This window comes from Heliangelus exortis, chromosome Z (genome assembly GCF_036169615.1).
Source record: "Heliangelus exortis chromosome Z, bHelExo1.hap1, whole genome shotgun sequence".
NCBI lineage: Eukaryota > Metazoa > Chordata > Aves > Apodiformes > Trochilidae > Heliangelus > Heliangelus exortis.
Window position 1 is genome coordinate 18401211 of NC_092454.1, and position 13192 is coordinate 18414402.

The 13192-nt window shown below is 40.9% G+C and overlaps 1 pseudogene; it reads right to left on the reverse strand.

The window, feature by feature from the left end:
- Positions 1–2187: 2187 nt before the first annotated feature.
- The window catches only part of LOC139789724 (chondroitin sulfate proteoglycan 4-like), a 28951-nt pseudogene continuing 17946 nt past the window's right edge, over positions 2188–13192 (reverse strand).

The following is a 13192-nucleotide window of genomic DNA, read 5'->3' on the forward strand; positions in this document are numbered from 1 at the left end:
GATCCACAGTGTGGATTTTGCCACCAGACTCCAGCAACCTTCAGCTTTGCAGTATTTTGGTACTGAACTGCAGGCATATCACTTGGTCTCCTGATACATACTGGAGTATGACACCTCTAGCTGTTGACAGGAAGACCTCAGTGGGAGGGAAGTGTGAGACAGACTTCTTTAAGTGTCAGGAAAGTGTTGGATTATAATTCTTGACTCCTCGTTGGTGTGAGACCTTGAAGGGGGTGTAAAAGGATCAGGTTCCTGCTACTGGCTAGAACACACTGAAGCAAGGCTGCAGCAAATCATTTGCTGACAGCTGGAATCTGGAAGAAGCTGTTGTCTGCTTGGTGTTAGAAGAAAAGAGTTCTAAGAAGTGGCAAGAGCTGCTCCTTCACAAAGATGGTGGTGTGTCCCTGCAGTGCCTGGCAGCACCACCTCTCTGGCTAAGAGTTTCTAAAACATCAAGGAAAAATGGTAATGACAGAGAAGTAAAACCTGTGTATCAGGGTTCAAATACATTCTAATTAGAGAACATTTTAGTCTCTGGTGCTCCACTAACTTAACCAGATGAAGAGGTTGCTGCTTATTTTCCATAGACATGGACTACTCTCCTTGAAGTGGGCTCTGAAAAAGACATTACTTCAAAATCAACCACAACTGATTGGCAAAGGTGGTAAAGAAAGGGAAGGCTTAGTCTGGCTCTCCTCATTGGTGAAAATTTCTCATAATTGAAATATTTAAAAAAAAAAGAACAGAAACACAGCTAATCATACAACGACAAAATACCTAAACCAAAGAATTGTGAAATGAATAGCACCAAGGATGCTCAGCCTCATACATTTGTTCTGTAATAATGAAAACTGCAGTACCTAGGCTCAAACAAAAGTATTCCAGTGTTAACTGAGTCCAGTGCTGAAACAGTATCCTGACTTTGAGCACAGTGTTTTTTATAGAGAAGCTAACTGGAAGCTGTAACAGTGCAAAAATACAAAAACAGATGAGAAGTTCAGGGTTTAGTACGAGACTGATTATGATCACAGTACAACTCCCTTCAAGTCAGTTTATTCTCTGAAGTCAACAAGACTTTTGCTCTTGTCCTCAGTGGAATAAAGAATGGACCCTAGCAGCAGACTAGTATCACCAGACTGATATTTAGTTTGGATTTCCAAAAATACAGAAATATTCCCTTGGTATAAAAATTATTGCGCATTTTATCACCAGAGCAAAATTAGAGTACTTTGTACACATTATACAGTGGATAAGTCACATGTGTTCAGTGTTCTGGAAGGTGAAGGATAAATAATGAAACTTCAGAAGGAGATATGTACTTCCTCACAGGACTGTTTCTCTCAGTAGCTCCACAACACAACAGCACTCAGCAGAGGACTCAAATTCTGCTGCGCTTTGCCTGAACACTCAGATTCCATAGACCCTTGTGCCTGCTTCACTGAAGGCAGAATTTAGCCCCCTGTCAGGAACAGGAAATTTTGATATGCAGACACTACCTAAGCCTACAGACAATTCGGCAGACAGGCTGACTGGCATATACACAGTTTGTGTCAGGTGGATTAGATGTCATGGACGCATTTTACCAGTCTGCAGTCATTAAAGGCCAGACCGTTATAAAATAAGAAAAAAGAACAAAAGAACAAACATCTTGCAGTCGTTTACCAGGAACCTTATACACTGTCACTGCTGCACTGTTGTTGCTGAATTGAAATCTAGATTTCCAGTTCAGCGACTCAGATGAACACCCGGCAAAATAATCACAGCTTTGTTTCTTTAGTAATCTGGATAGCCTTTGGGTCACAATGACATTGCTGAGGTATTAGTATCATAGTTTCATTAGTATCATTATGAGTATGGAAACAGTTTAAGGTTCTTCAAATAGAAGTAGTGGTTCAGGAAAGAGTACAAGACTCTTACAGCAAACCTGCTTCTTAAAAAAAATGTAATTATATTAAAAATAGATCATCCATGACAGAATATTCTATTTTACCCCTGTAGTGGGACATAAATATTGTACACACATGAGGATGCACTCAAAATCTTTGGGGCAAAATTTTGAACTGTACTAAGAGGGGAATTTTGCTGACTTCCAACTAGAAATCCTATTTTATGGTCACTGTAATCCATAAGATTTTTATTATTACTATTTCACATGTATGTGGATTTCCTCTAATAAATCATGCATCATTTGATCTATAATAAATAAGTTTATTAAAGGACAAATTCTATGTCAGCACTGTATACTTTCTTTTCCATACTACATCAATTAGCATTACCACAACTGGCCACAACTACACCCAATATTGATTGTGCTTTAACATTGGATTCATTTTTCAACAATACTGGATCATTTCAGCATCAAGGTTTAACCAGATGTTTGCATCTGACCATTCTACAGTCGGAGAGATCACTGCAGGAAGCAGCTGATCATGTCTTACTGCCATGACTGTTGAGGCTGTACTTGACTCACACCCCTTCAGGAGAGGAGTCTGTACTACTGAGGACAGCATCTGTTTGACTTTTTACCAGCAGTTTTGTCTTCCCTCTCTTCTGGCACACTAGCAAAAAGCACATAGAAATAAGGGCAACAATGAGTAGCACTGACACCAGGGCCAGGGGGATAACAATGTACCAAGGTTGCTGCTTTTACCTTCTTGATCCCTAGGACTCCTGGCATCAACCTGAGTTGTGGTCCTGATCCTCATATATCCAGTTGTTCCCACTGCCAGATTTACCAATGGACCTTCCTCATAAAGATATCCCCAGTGATTCTGTCCTGGCCAGATGGTTGGTTCCATATTCTGTTGTGTTTCTGTAGGCTCTTCATTCTGAAAGGAGGCTGATGCCTCTTACTTTGAGGCAGTGTGAATCTTTAAAGAGGTGCTGCTGGCTATGGAAGGCACTTCAGTTGTAAAGCCCTGCACAAATGAAGGTCTGTATGGCACAATGGAATACTGAAAACAGCCAACAAGCCAACCGCAGGCTGCATAGCACCTGCCCTGACCATAAACGTGAAGGAGTCCTTTAGCAGACCAATGACTGTCATATTTGCACCTCTCTCTAGAAAAACAACACCACTATCAATGTCAGCCTGGGTGAATGTCTGAGCATCTTCAAAAACTGCATCATTCACTAATCTTCCTTTACAATCCTTTCATGAGATTGAAGCACTATGACTTCAAATCTAGGATTGCTATTTGTCAAATTTGCATTTCTCTTTCTCTGAGGCCTTCAGTAAGGAACAGAGATAAAAATATTGCAAAACCTATTTTGAAATAGTAATGGTGTACAAGAACTCAGCTGGACTGTGTCTTCAGTGAATTCAAGTACCTGGGTTTTCTCTTTATAAGGATATCAGCAGAGCTGGACTCAGTGTCTGGAAAATCATATGAAAGACTGAAGGCTTGGACAGGACTTTTATGAGGTGTTTCATGGTGATTAGATAAAGGTCCTTGGTAAAAGACTACAGAAGGAAGAGTAGAAAGTCCAATGACAATTGAAATATACTCATAACGAAAGACCTGGCAGAAATTTTTAGCAGAAAATTTCTACATCACAGGAAGAAGATTCCTAGGAGACAGGAAGGAATCTAGGTTGCCCTACTCCTGCTTTCACTGAACTTGCAGATCACCATACTCAATAGAATTCCATCAGTCCCATCATGAGGATTTAAGCTTCAAAAAAGAATACTGCAATAAATCTTCAGAGAAGCACACATATTTGTACAAGATATAATCTTTTATCTCTTTAGGACTAAAGCAAAAGGCAGTATTTTCAGAGTAGGTTTCTCATCAGTTGAAACTGAATTTTACAACAACTTTAAGATCAATACCATGATACATTGAAACTACAATAGGACACCTAATTATCACAAGACCAGAACACTTACTACATCTCATCCTGTAGAATCAGCCTCTGGTCTACTTTGTAATTTATTCACTGACCCAGAGAGATGACAGCTAAACCTTTTAAATCCTTGACGACTTCCCAGGCAACTACTGACCTAGATTGCATGTGTTAGTTTATAATCACCAAAGACAACCTGCCTGAGATGGTCCAGTTCTAAGTTTACTGTCTGTAACATACTACATACAGCTTGAAAAAACCCTGAAGGAATTTATTAGCACACATTTCTATCACATATGCTTGAAAGGTGAGAAAAAAGAAAAAGAAACCAAACGGTGCTGCTATCACAGAAGCATGTTAGCACTAGAGAATCTGAGCTGTGACTGCAGAGCATGCTAATCCTGAAACTACTGCAAACACCCACTCTGAGGTCACTAGGGAAAGAGGGCTTTCAGGGTCTGTTTTCCTAGCAGCCTCCAAACCATACCATTTATTGTCTAAAAAATTCAGAATAATGCCATAAATTCCTATATGTACATCCTCACCTTTAAGCTTTCTCTATGCTGATTTTACTCTTAATGGCAATAAGAGAGCAAAACAAACAAAGCTGACAGATAATAAAAGGATATGTTGGTTCAGAATAGCTTTCCAAACCACACCTTTGAGACTTAAAGTCAGAGAAAGCAAATTTTTGTAAGAAGAACAGGCATAATATGCAACCTTTATATTTAATAGTGTTCAATGTCAATCTTATTAGGGTTATCTTTTTTTTTTTCATTCCAAGCAGATACTAGTATCTGCGCTAAGAAGAGAATGAAATTGGTGAGGATTTCTGTGTTTACCTTTGTAATGACTTTAAATAGAATGAGGAAATTGTGGATTGCTGCAAGATGAAAACACTCCTAAGACACCATTGAAAATACTGGCAGAGAAAAAAACCCAATCATGTTGGAAACTACTGTTACTCAAGTGTGTTTAATGTGCAGAACTGAGATGCCCTTTGATGTTATTATATACCCCTGAACTAGTTATTTATTATAAAGTAAATGCTTACCATAGACTGTGTAAAACCGAGGCTTTCCTGAGTAATATTATAAGCATTTATTCTGATAAGCTTTCCAAGCTTTGGGGAAGTCACAACCATGAAAGTTATAGTTCTCTTTTCTGCACTGGTCACATCACTGGTTACAGCTTTCAGATCATGTTGTAAAATAGATTTCCTGGAACCTAAAAAATGTCAATTATAAGAAACATAGATTTGCAACGGTAATTTTTCACAAAGGGCAGTTTTTGTATGCACAACTCACTCTTTCATATAGGTATTATATTCAGTATTTTAGTAATGTTTCAGAAGATCAGCAGGGCTACCCTTTTTCTAACTACAGATCGTCCATGGCTTTTTCAAACAAAAAATCCATTAGTAGGATGTTCCTATGATTAACAGACATGAAAAAAGTGCATCTTTCTTCATTGCAAGCAACCAGTAAATACTATTCTCTTCAAAAATAACCCAAAGAAGGAGTAGAGCAAATAAAAAGAAGTCCAGCATTACATGTCTAGAACTGTATTCCAAATCCAGCTGAAGCCATCATTGTTAATATTTTTTGTAATCCCAGTTTCTCAAAAAGGGTAGGATGATTTGGCAGGGAGAAGACTTAACACAGCAAAGTTTCTCATGAACACACAAACCAAAATCAAACATTACCAGAAGACTGAACCACACTTTATGGATATGAAATACGATTTTCATTCAGCAAAATTTAAACATAAACACTGGATTAAACAGATTAGCAAAACATCACACAACAGAAACAACAACCTGAAGTGAAATAATACATTATTAAAATGGACGAAAACTGAGGGGTAACAAAACCCTTTGTTACACAGCACCACACTAACCAGGACCTTCTGGCTTAAATATTATAAAGATTTGTAAAAGCCATCTAGCATTTAGTCAAACCAAGACAATTTTTGACATAGTTATGACAAAACAAACCTAGTAAATTCCTAAAAGAAAAAAGCTCCTTTGTTTGGCTTCTTTTTGATGCACTGTTTCATGGGAGACACTCAGCAAACCAAATCTCATGCTTAATGATACTCTGGAGGAGCAATAGATTCCAGTAATCCTATTCCTCCTGCCTCCATTTCTGCCTCCATTTTTACATTTTCTTTTTTTCTTGAGCAACAGGCTTTTCTAGTGTCAATACATAATTTCAGACACTAGCACTGTATATATCCTTGAAGTCTGAATTATAAATTCCATTGAAGAACAGCTTCAATATTGCATTCAATATTCAACAGCATAATGTTTATACAGGAGTAACACAAAAATATGTGTTCCTTCTATAACATTCAGAAGAAAAAATATGGTAAGCAAACTCGAGAATGGGGATATTTTGCAAGTCCTTAGTAACATCAGGATTATGCCTATTTACATTTAGTTGTAATCTGGTTCAAACCCCATTTACTTTGAAAGACGGTGACGTAATAAAATGAGATCTCTGTCCTGTTTTCACCTTTTTACACTCCCATGCCTCTGTGTCTACGTATTACTTTGAAAAGCAAAGCAGTCCTTTAGGTCTAGAAAAAATTCTCTCACATTATAGCAAATTCAAAAATTCTCCCTCCTCTTCCTCTCTTCCCTTTTTTGTGTGGCAGGCAGAGAGGGAAGCATGACTTTGCATTGTTGAAGCAGATGAGGTTAAGAATGTACAACTGAGAACAACAATTAATCAGATCACTTGTTTCTACAAACACAGTTATTTCTCAATAAACTCCCACTTACGCAAATCAGGTCTCATTGTCATAACAGAGTATGACAGAGTAATTCTCAAACATAGTCACATCCTAGCAATCTAAGTTACTTTTACAGTATTTCACAACTGCACCACGGGCACCTCACCACCACTATCACAGTGCAGGGACATGGAGACCGAGGTTGTGTGCCACAAACACGTGTCCCTGTTTGTTCCTAACAGACCTGATCTCACTCACTGCACAGGAGAGGATAAAATATCATCCATGGCCACAGACAATAGTCCCTCATGCTTTCCTGTAAAATGGAATTCTACCCCGAACATAATCTCCTTCACCCACTTCCGTCTTCAGACTTGAGAACCTTTTCCAGCACCCACAGTAGTTCTGCTCTACAGTGGAGTCTGCCATGTCAACAGGGAAAGAGGGTTATTTGCCGGTCAACAGGCTGGGTGAAGGAAAGGGCAGTGAGAACCCTGTTTACTTGTTTCCAAATATGGGCCTGGAGAGATTGCAAAACCAACCTCACCCAAACACAGGGGAAAGCAACAGAGTCAGGGGAGGAAGACAAACAGCAAGGATGGGTGATGAAGAATAGGTCCAAGCTAATTCAGAAAAGTAGAATGCAACAGCATCAAGGCCACTACCAGGATCTAATAATTCTTGTATCCATTTTGACTGCCTACATTTAAGATTTCGAAAGTGCTTTGGTATGAGCATTCTGCCTGTAACTGCTAAACGGTTATCAAACATTGAATGCTTTGAGATGGAAAGGACCTTAAAGACCATCTAGTTTCAACCCCCCTGCCACAGGAGCGAGGGTTTGGTCTCCCACTAGACCAGGTTGCTCAAGCTCCATCCAACCTGGCCTAGCTTTCAAGTACCTACAAGTCTCCTCTCAAAGAGCAACTCAGCTCATTTCTTCTTTGAGCAATTACTTTCCCTGAAGAAAACAAATCCTCACACTGTTGAGATTTAGCATATATAAGAAAAGCTCACGTATCTTGCAGTCAATTTAGTGAGCACACTGAATAAAACAAGCTTCTGTTGAAAAGAAAAAAATCCATAAATTCTATAAACAAATGTGGTGTATCCAGAGCAAAAGAAAACAGCCGTACATGCTCTTACAAAATTGCGGAACAATATGCTTGAGAGTATAGTTCATACCTGGTCATAAAGACATGGCAAATTCTTCACAATATATTAAATTTTCATTCCCTGTAGAGCAGATTCTTCAAGTTGTCTCAAAATTAACTTTTCCTGCAGTTCCATAAAATGTAACGGAACACTGCCTGTTGATTTTTGTGTATGTTAACCATTTTGCACTATCACGCTGATAACATTCATATCATAGTGAGCAAGGACAACTGTAACCCATTCTGCTCAAGAACATCTTTATAATAGGTGAAAAAGCTAGTAATACTTTTTAACAACAAAAAGGAATTTTGCTAATTAAGAGAGCATTCATAAAACATGTAAGCTTAGACGAATTTCAGCTTGCAGTGACGAAAAAAAAATACTGTATTTTGCAAACTGGAGATCTGATAGACAGTTTAGAGACATCCTTCTATGTTAGTATCAGTTGTACTCTTCTTGTAATTATCTTTGGCTTAAGAAAGAATTCCTGGAAATCCCTGTGCCTGATGCAACCTAACACACCAAAATCACAGATTAATATAAGTAGATTTATGTGAATCCCATTTATATCGACTGAATTAGAAGATCATGCTTCTACAATCTCATTTTTTGTTGCCTTTGTTTAAGTGGCTTTTGTTGCAAGCCTTTGTTTATGCTTTTCATATCTAGGAAGTTTAAGAAGCCAAAGTGCTCCTCTTCTGTATCAAATTAATGAATGAAGGTACAAATAATCACCTGTAGATCTTTACCAAGCTTCAGTCTCTCCCTTGCAGTAGATATCATGCTCGGAGCAAAAAGAACATAGCACAAACAGAAGTGTGATGCAAGGCATTGCTGGAAGAAGACTAATCTTCATTACTCCACTAATCCTGCAATTAATGTTAGCTTACTAACTCAGTGAGAGATTACTCCTGCCAATGCAAGCAGTAAATGGCTTTGGTAAGGCTCACTTAGCACATCAACTCCTGCAGGAGCAAGATTTCGTTTAAAAAATAGTTAGCTGCTGATCCAACTTGTTCCAAATGCGCAAATACAAATCAAAGATTTCAGTCCTCCTGATTCACAAGAGAGCCTGTGCTGCTCTCCATAGCTCAGCTTAAACAACAGGAAAACAAATCAGCAATATGGTGAACTTACATGTGCTATTCAGAATGCCAACAACACAAGCTTCACTCTTCTTTTACAAGGCAAAATCACAACCAGCCAAGACACCTTTAAGAAAATAAATATAATATACAGCTTCTAAAAAAATCTGAATGGGGAATGTTCAGAGCCTACACAGCCAGTATTATTGTCACCACTGTTCTTATTTTTTCCACTGCAAATTTCCATGACTTCAAACACATGCATATATGAAAAAGTTAAAGTCTATGAAACAATAAAGCAATATGTCATTTTGAGAAAACCTGTCATTTTAAAAATCAGGCAGATAGAAGATCCCAGGTACAGTTTTCTATAGTTTGCCCAGATACCTATCTGACAAATAACCATATATTTTGCAATTTTTTTCAACTAGACAAAATCACAATAATCTTTAAAAACATACCTGGAAAGACTTCAAGACCTTTGTTTACAGAGGCTAGTGACTAGCATCTGACCTGTGATGCTAAAGATCTGTCGAGGTGCAAAGTTCAAACCATCTGTTACCTGAAAGTTAAAGCCTCCAGACACTGCTCCTGTAGGAAAAAAAAAAAAAAAAAAAAAAAAAAAAAATTCTCATTATTCTGTGTGTCATCCAGTACATAGAAACATACACTGGAGACCTTTTGCTACAGTGAAATATATCAAAAGTGACTCTGAAGTGATTTTTCAAAAGTACCTTTACATCTTAATTAGAATTAAATAAATTATTCATGCAGAGAACACCTTCTCAATTAAGAAGGACTGGCTGTTACTTACATTGAAGGCCAAACACCCTTTAGATGTAAGTAGAGTTTCCCTTCCTTCTTTCTTCACTGACACAAATGGAGCTGAAACAAAGATAAACTTGCAGAGACATCAACTTCCAAATTTCCTACTCTTATTATATCTTAGGAGGGACCAAACTACTTGAGCAGTGACAGTTTGGAAAAGAAGGAATTTGGAAGAAAAAAAAATAGCGTGCTCTTTCACTTTTACTTACATTTAAAGGACTGAGAGAACTCTCAGGTTGTTTACTTTGAGCCTTTGCTCTGAATCAGCTCTGCTGAAGAGATTATGTTGTCACAGCTTGAACTATTTCAGAGGTAACGTGTCATCATAAGAAATGCACATTTTTTCTTTAATCTTAGGACCTGTGTGTACTTTGGCACAAGTGACTGCAAAATAAATCCAGGAGACAGAGTGGATTCCTGTAAAAATATCTCTCAGAACTGAGTTACACACAGTTTCCTAAAATCTTACTTTAAGTAGATGCTCTGATTGTTTAATTGGGCAGGAAGAGAGAACTAAGGGTGAAACATTAACTGTTGCAGTTAGTCTTCTGTTTGCTTTGCCCAATTTAGCTATGAGATCATGCTACATTCACATATAGCCTTAAAGTGAGAGGGTGCCATGCACTTTCAGGTGAGGATCAGCACCCTTTGCCTAACAGTAAGTTAACAATGCAGAAGAACTGAGTTGCTTCTGAGATTCTAGTTAATAACTACCCCAGGCAGTGGTCTTATTTACACCCAGGCACTGAGGCAGCTCTGGAAGATCAGATCACATATCATTTTTATTTTAAAAGCTCTCATTCTGTTATGTTTCTCTTGATAAAAATGCACAAGTAGTTGTGAATCTAAAAAAGGCATTAAGGAGTCTACTATTTAGCCCCACAGGCCAACTATATGATTGACAGATGCTTTGGTCATTGGCAGAGTCAGGAACAGAACTAAAAGTGCTGCTTGGGTGGAGCATGTAGCACTTTACCACAAGTTTTTTAAAGGACTATCTCATCAAAGGTGATTAAAGGGACACCAGAAAGGGGATTGTAAAAACTGCATTGAAAAGACACAGAAGCAACAAGAGCTCAATGCAAAACTGCCCTACAGAAAACACTCTCAGGGTTTAAGGGCAGACACCGTACTGTGAAAGTGGAATGGAAGCACCCCGGAGTGAAGTGATGGTGGAAAAGGGAAGGAATTCTCACACTGAAAGGAGTGCAGAAAAGGAAAGATATGTTCTGGCCCTACTTTTATGGAGGTGACAGAACAATCAGATATTACAGAGGAAACAAACACAAAATGTAAGGGGAAAACATTAGAACAAAGAGGCAGAGTTGCCACTCACAGTGAAGAACAAGCAGCATAATGTAACTTGCAAGACTGAGAAAAGATTAAGGGAGACTTTCATGAAATCTAATGTTAGCAGCATAAAAACAAAGTACAAAAGGCTTTCTTTGGTGGTACAAAAGACCCCGAGGATAGAGAGTCACTGCCATGTACAGATGTAAAGATCTGCAGTGCCATGAGGAGGAGCCAGGGACTGTAGGCAGCAGGTGCCAAGATTTGCCAGTGCTCGCCCCGCCTGTGACCAGATGGGGCTGGCCCTGGTGCGCATGCGCGGGTTAGGCTGGGTGGGGTCCCGGAAGTGGGGGGACAGATGCCAGAGCCTGGCAGCGAGATTCGTCCCACGCAACATCTGGTGGAGAATGCGAGCAACAATTTCGGTCTAAACCGTCTCCCCGAGCGTTTCGTCCGAAAGTGACCCTTCTCCACAGACCATTCGATACCCCGAAAGATTCGGGTAAGAGAAACCCTTTCTTCTCTTCGACATCGACATCAGTAAAACCGATGATGGAATCCTATACAAGCAAACCTACCGGCACCGCCGTTGCCGAGCAGATTGTAGTCCAGGCGGAAAGCCAGGAACCCCTCCGCTATCCGGGTCCTGAGACCACCTGGAACCTCCGGGGGGAGGTGCATAGTCTGCTGGCAAGTCTCCACTATAAGGAGACCAACGGCGACATTATTGGTGCGGACAACACCTGGCGGGTTGTTTGCAATCTATTAGCTCTTATGAAAGCCGAAATAGAAGTGGCAATTGCCACCGCCGCGGCCCCATTACGAAAGACCGAGGTATTTCCCCCAAAGGAAATGCCCACTGCGACCTCCTCGGCACCCCACTTCGAGGGGGAGGAGCCCGAGAGAGTGCCAACCGTGACCCCCTCAGCACCACCCTCCGAGGGGGGGGAGCCCGAGAGAACGCCGACCATGACCCCGTCGGCGCCACCCCTGGAGGAAGGAAAAAACGAACAAGTATATCTGGGGCTGACCAGGGGCAAGCCTGCCATAAAGGGCATGTCCGGAAAGCCCCACCAAACCGTGACCGAACTCCTATCGGATATCGGCCCGGAAGTCGAAACACCGGAAAATGATGGGGCGGAAACCGCGGCTTGCAGCACCTCCGGCTGCCGCGGAGCCCCACGGAAGGCTGCAGAGAGAGGGGCAGCCCCTCAGCCAAGGTGGCTGTGCGTGCGGCTGGGTTTCCCCAGCCTCGGCCTCACCCTGGTGCGCTTCACCGTCACCTGGCTCGGCCTTTGTATGTGCCAGGCTTTCGGCGCCTTCTCCCCCAGGAGCCTGCAGGCTTCGCAGATGATGCCCTTGGCCCTCAGCTTCTGCGGCTTCGTCGTCTTCACCAACCTCTCCCTGCAGACCAGTACCACCGGCTCTGAACAACGAGGCACCACGCATCTAAGATCTTCGCGTATTTGTCATCTTTTCCCCCATAAAAACTTAAAAAAAAAAAAAAAAAAAAAAAAAAAAAAAAAAAAAAGGGGGGGAAATGTAGGCAGCAGGTGCCAAGATTTGGCGGTGCTCGCCCCGCCTGTGCCCGGATGGGGCTGGCCCTGGTGCGCATGCGCAGGTTAGGCTGGGTGTGGTCCCGGAAGTGGGGGGACAGATGCCAGAGCCTGGCGGCGAGATTCGTCCCACGCAACAAGGGACAGAAGCCACGAAGCCACGACAGTTTAAGCCACGAAGATGCTGCACTCCCTCTTGGTAAGGGATAGAGTAAGCATGAAGAGGAGATGCCAGGCTGTGGAGAACATGAACTGGGGATGCTTCCCAGGAGTAGCTGAAGTCTTGCACACACTGGAAGACTGAAGATGAGGGACAGAGCAGATGAAGAGAAAAGGGGTAAAGAGCTAAGTGACAGAAATCAGATAAGGAAAGGCCCCAGGACAAGGCTGGGAGCAAGAATAAGAGAGTAAGAAGCATGCTTCTAGCAACAGTCCAAGACAAATGAGGAAAGAAAATCATAGACTGAGAAAGGAAAAGAAGGAAAACGTCCAAAGTACTTTCTGAAACACAGGAGGCCATTAGGCTGAGCAGATGGCAGAGCCAGACCAGCTGTGAGAGCTGACACACAACCTGAGAATTTTACATTTGAAATTTACTGTACAACCCACACCCCCACTCACTCAAAAATTAAATCTGCTGTTCTTTTTACTTTTATTAATGAAGATTCACTTGCTATGGCTCCAGATGTGCATGTG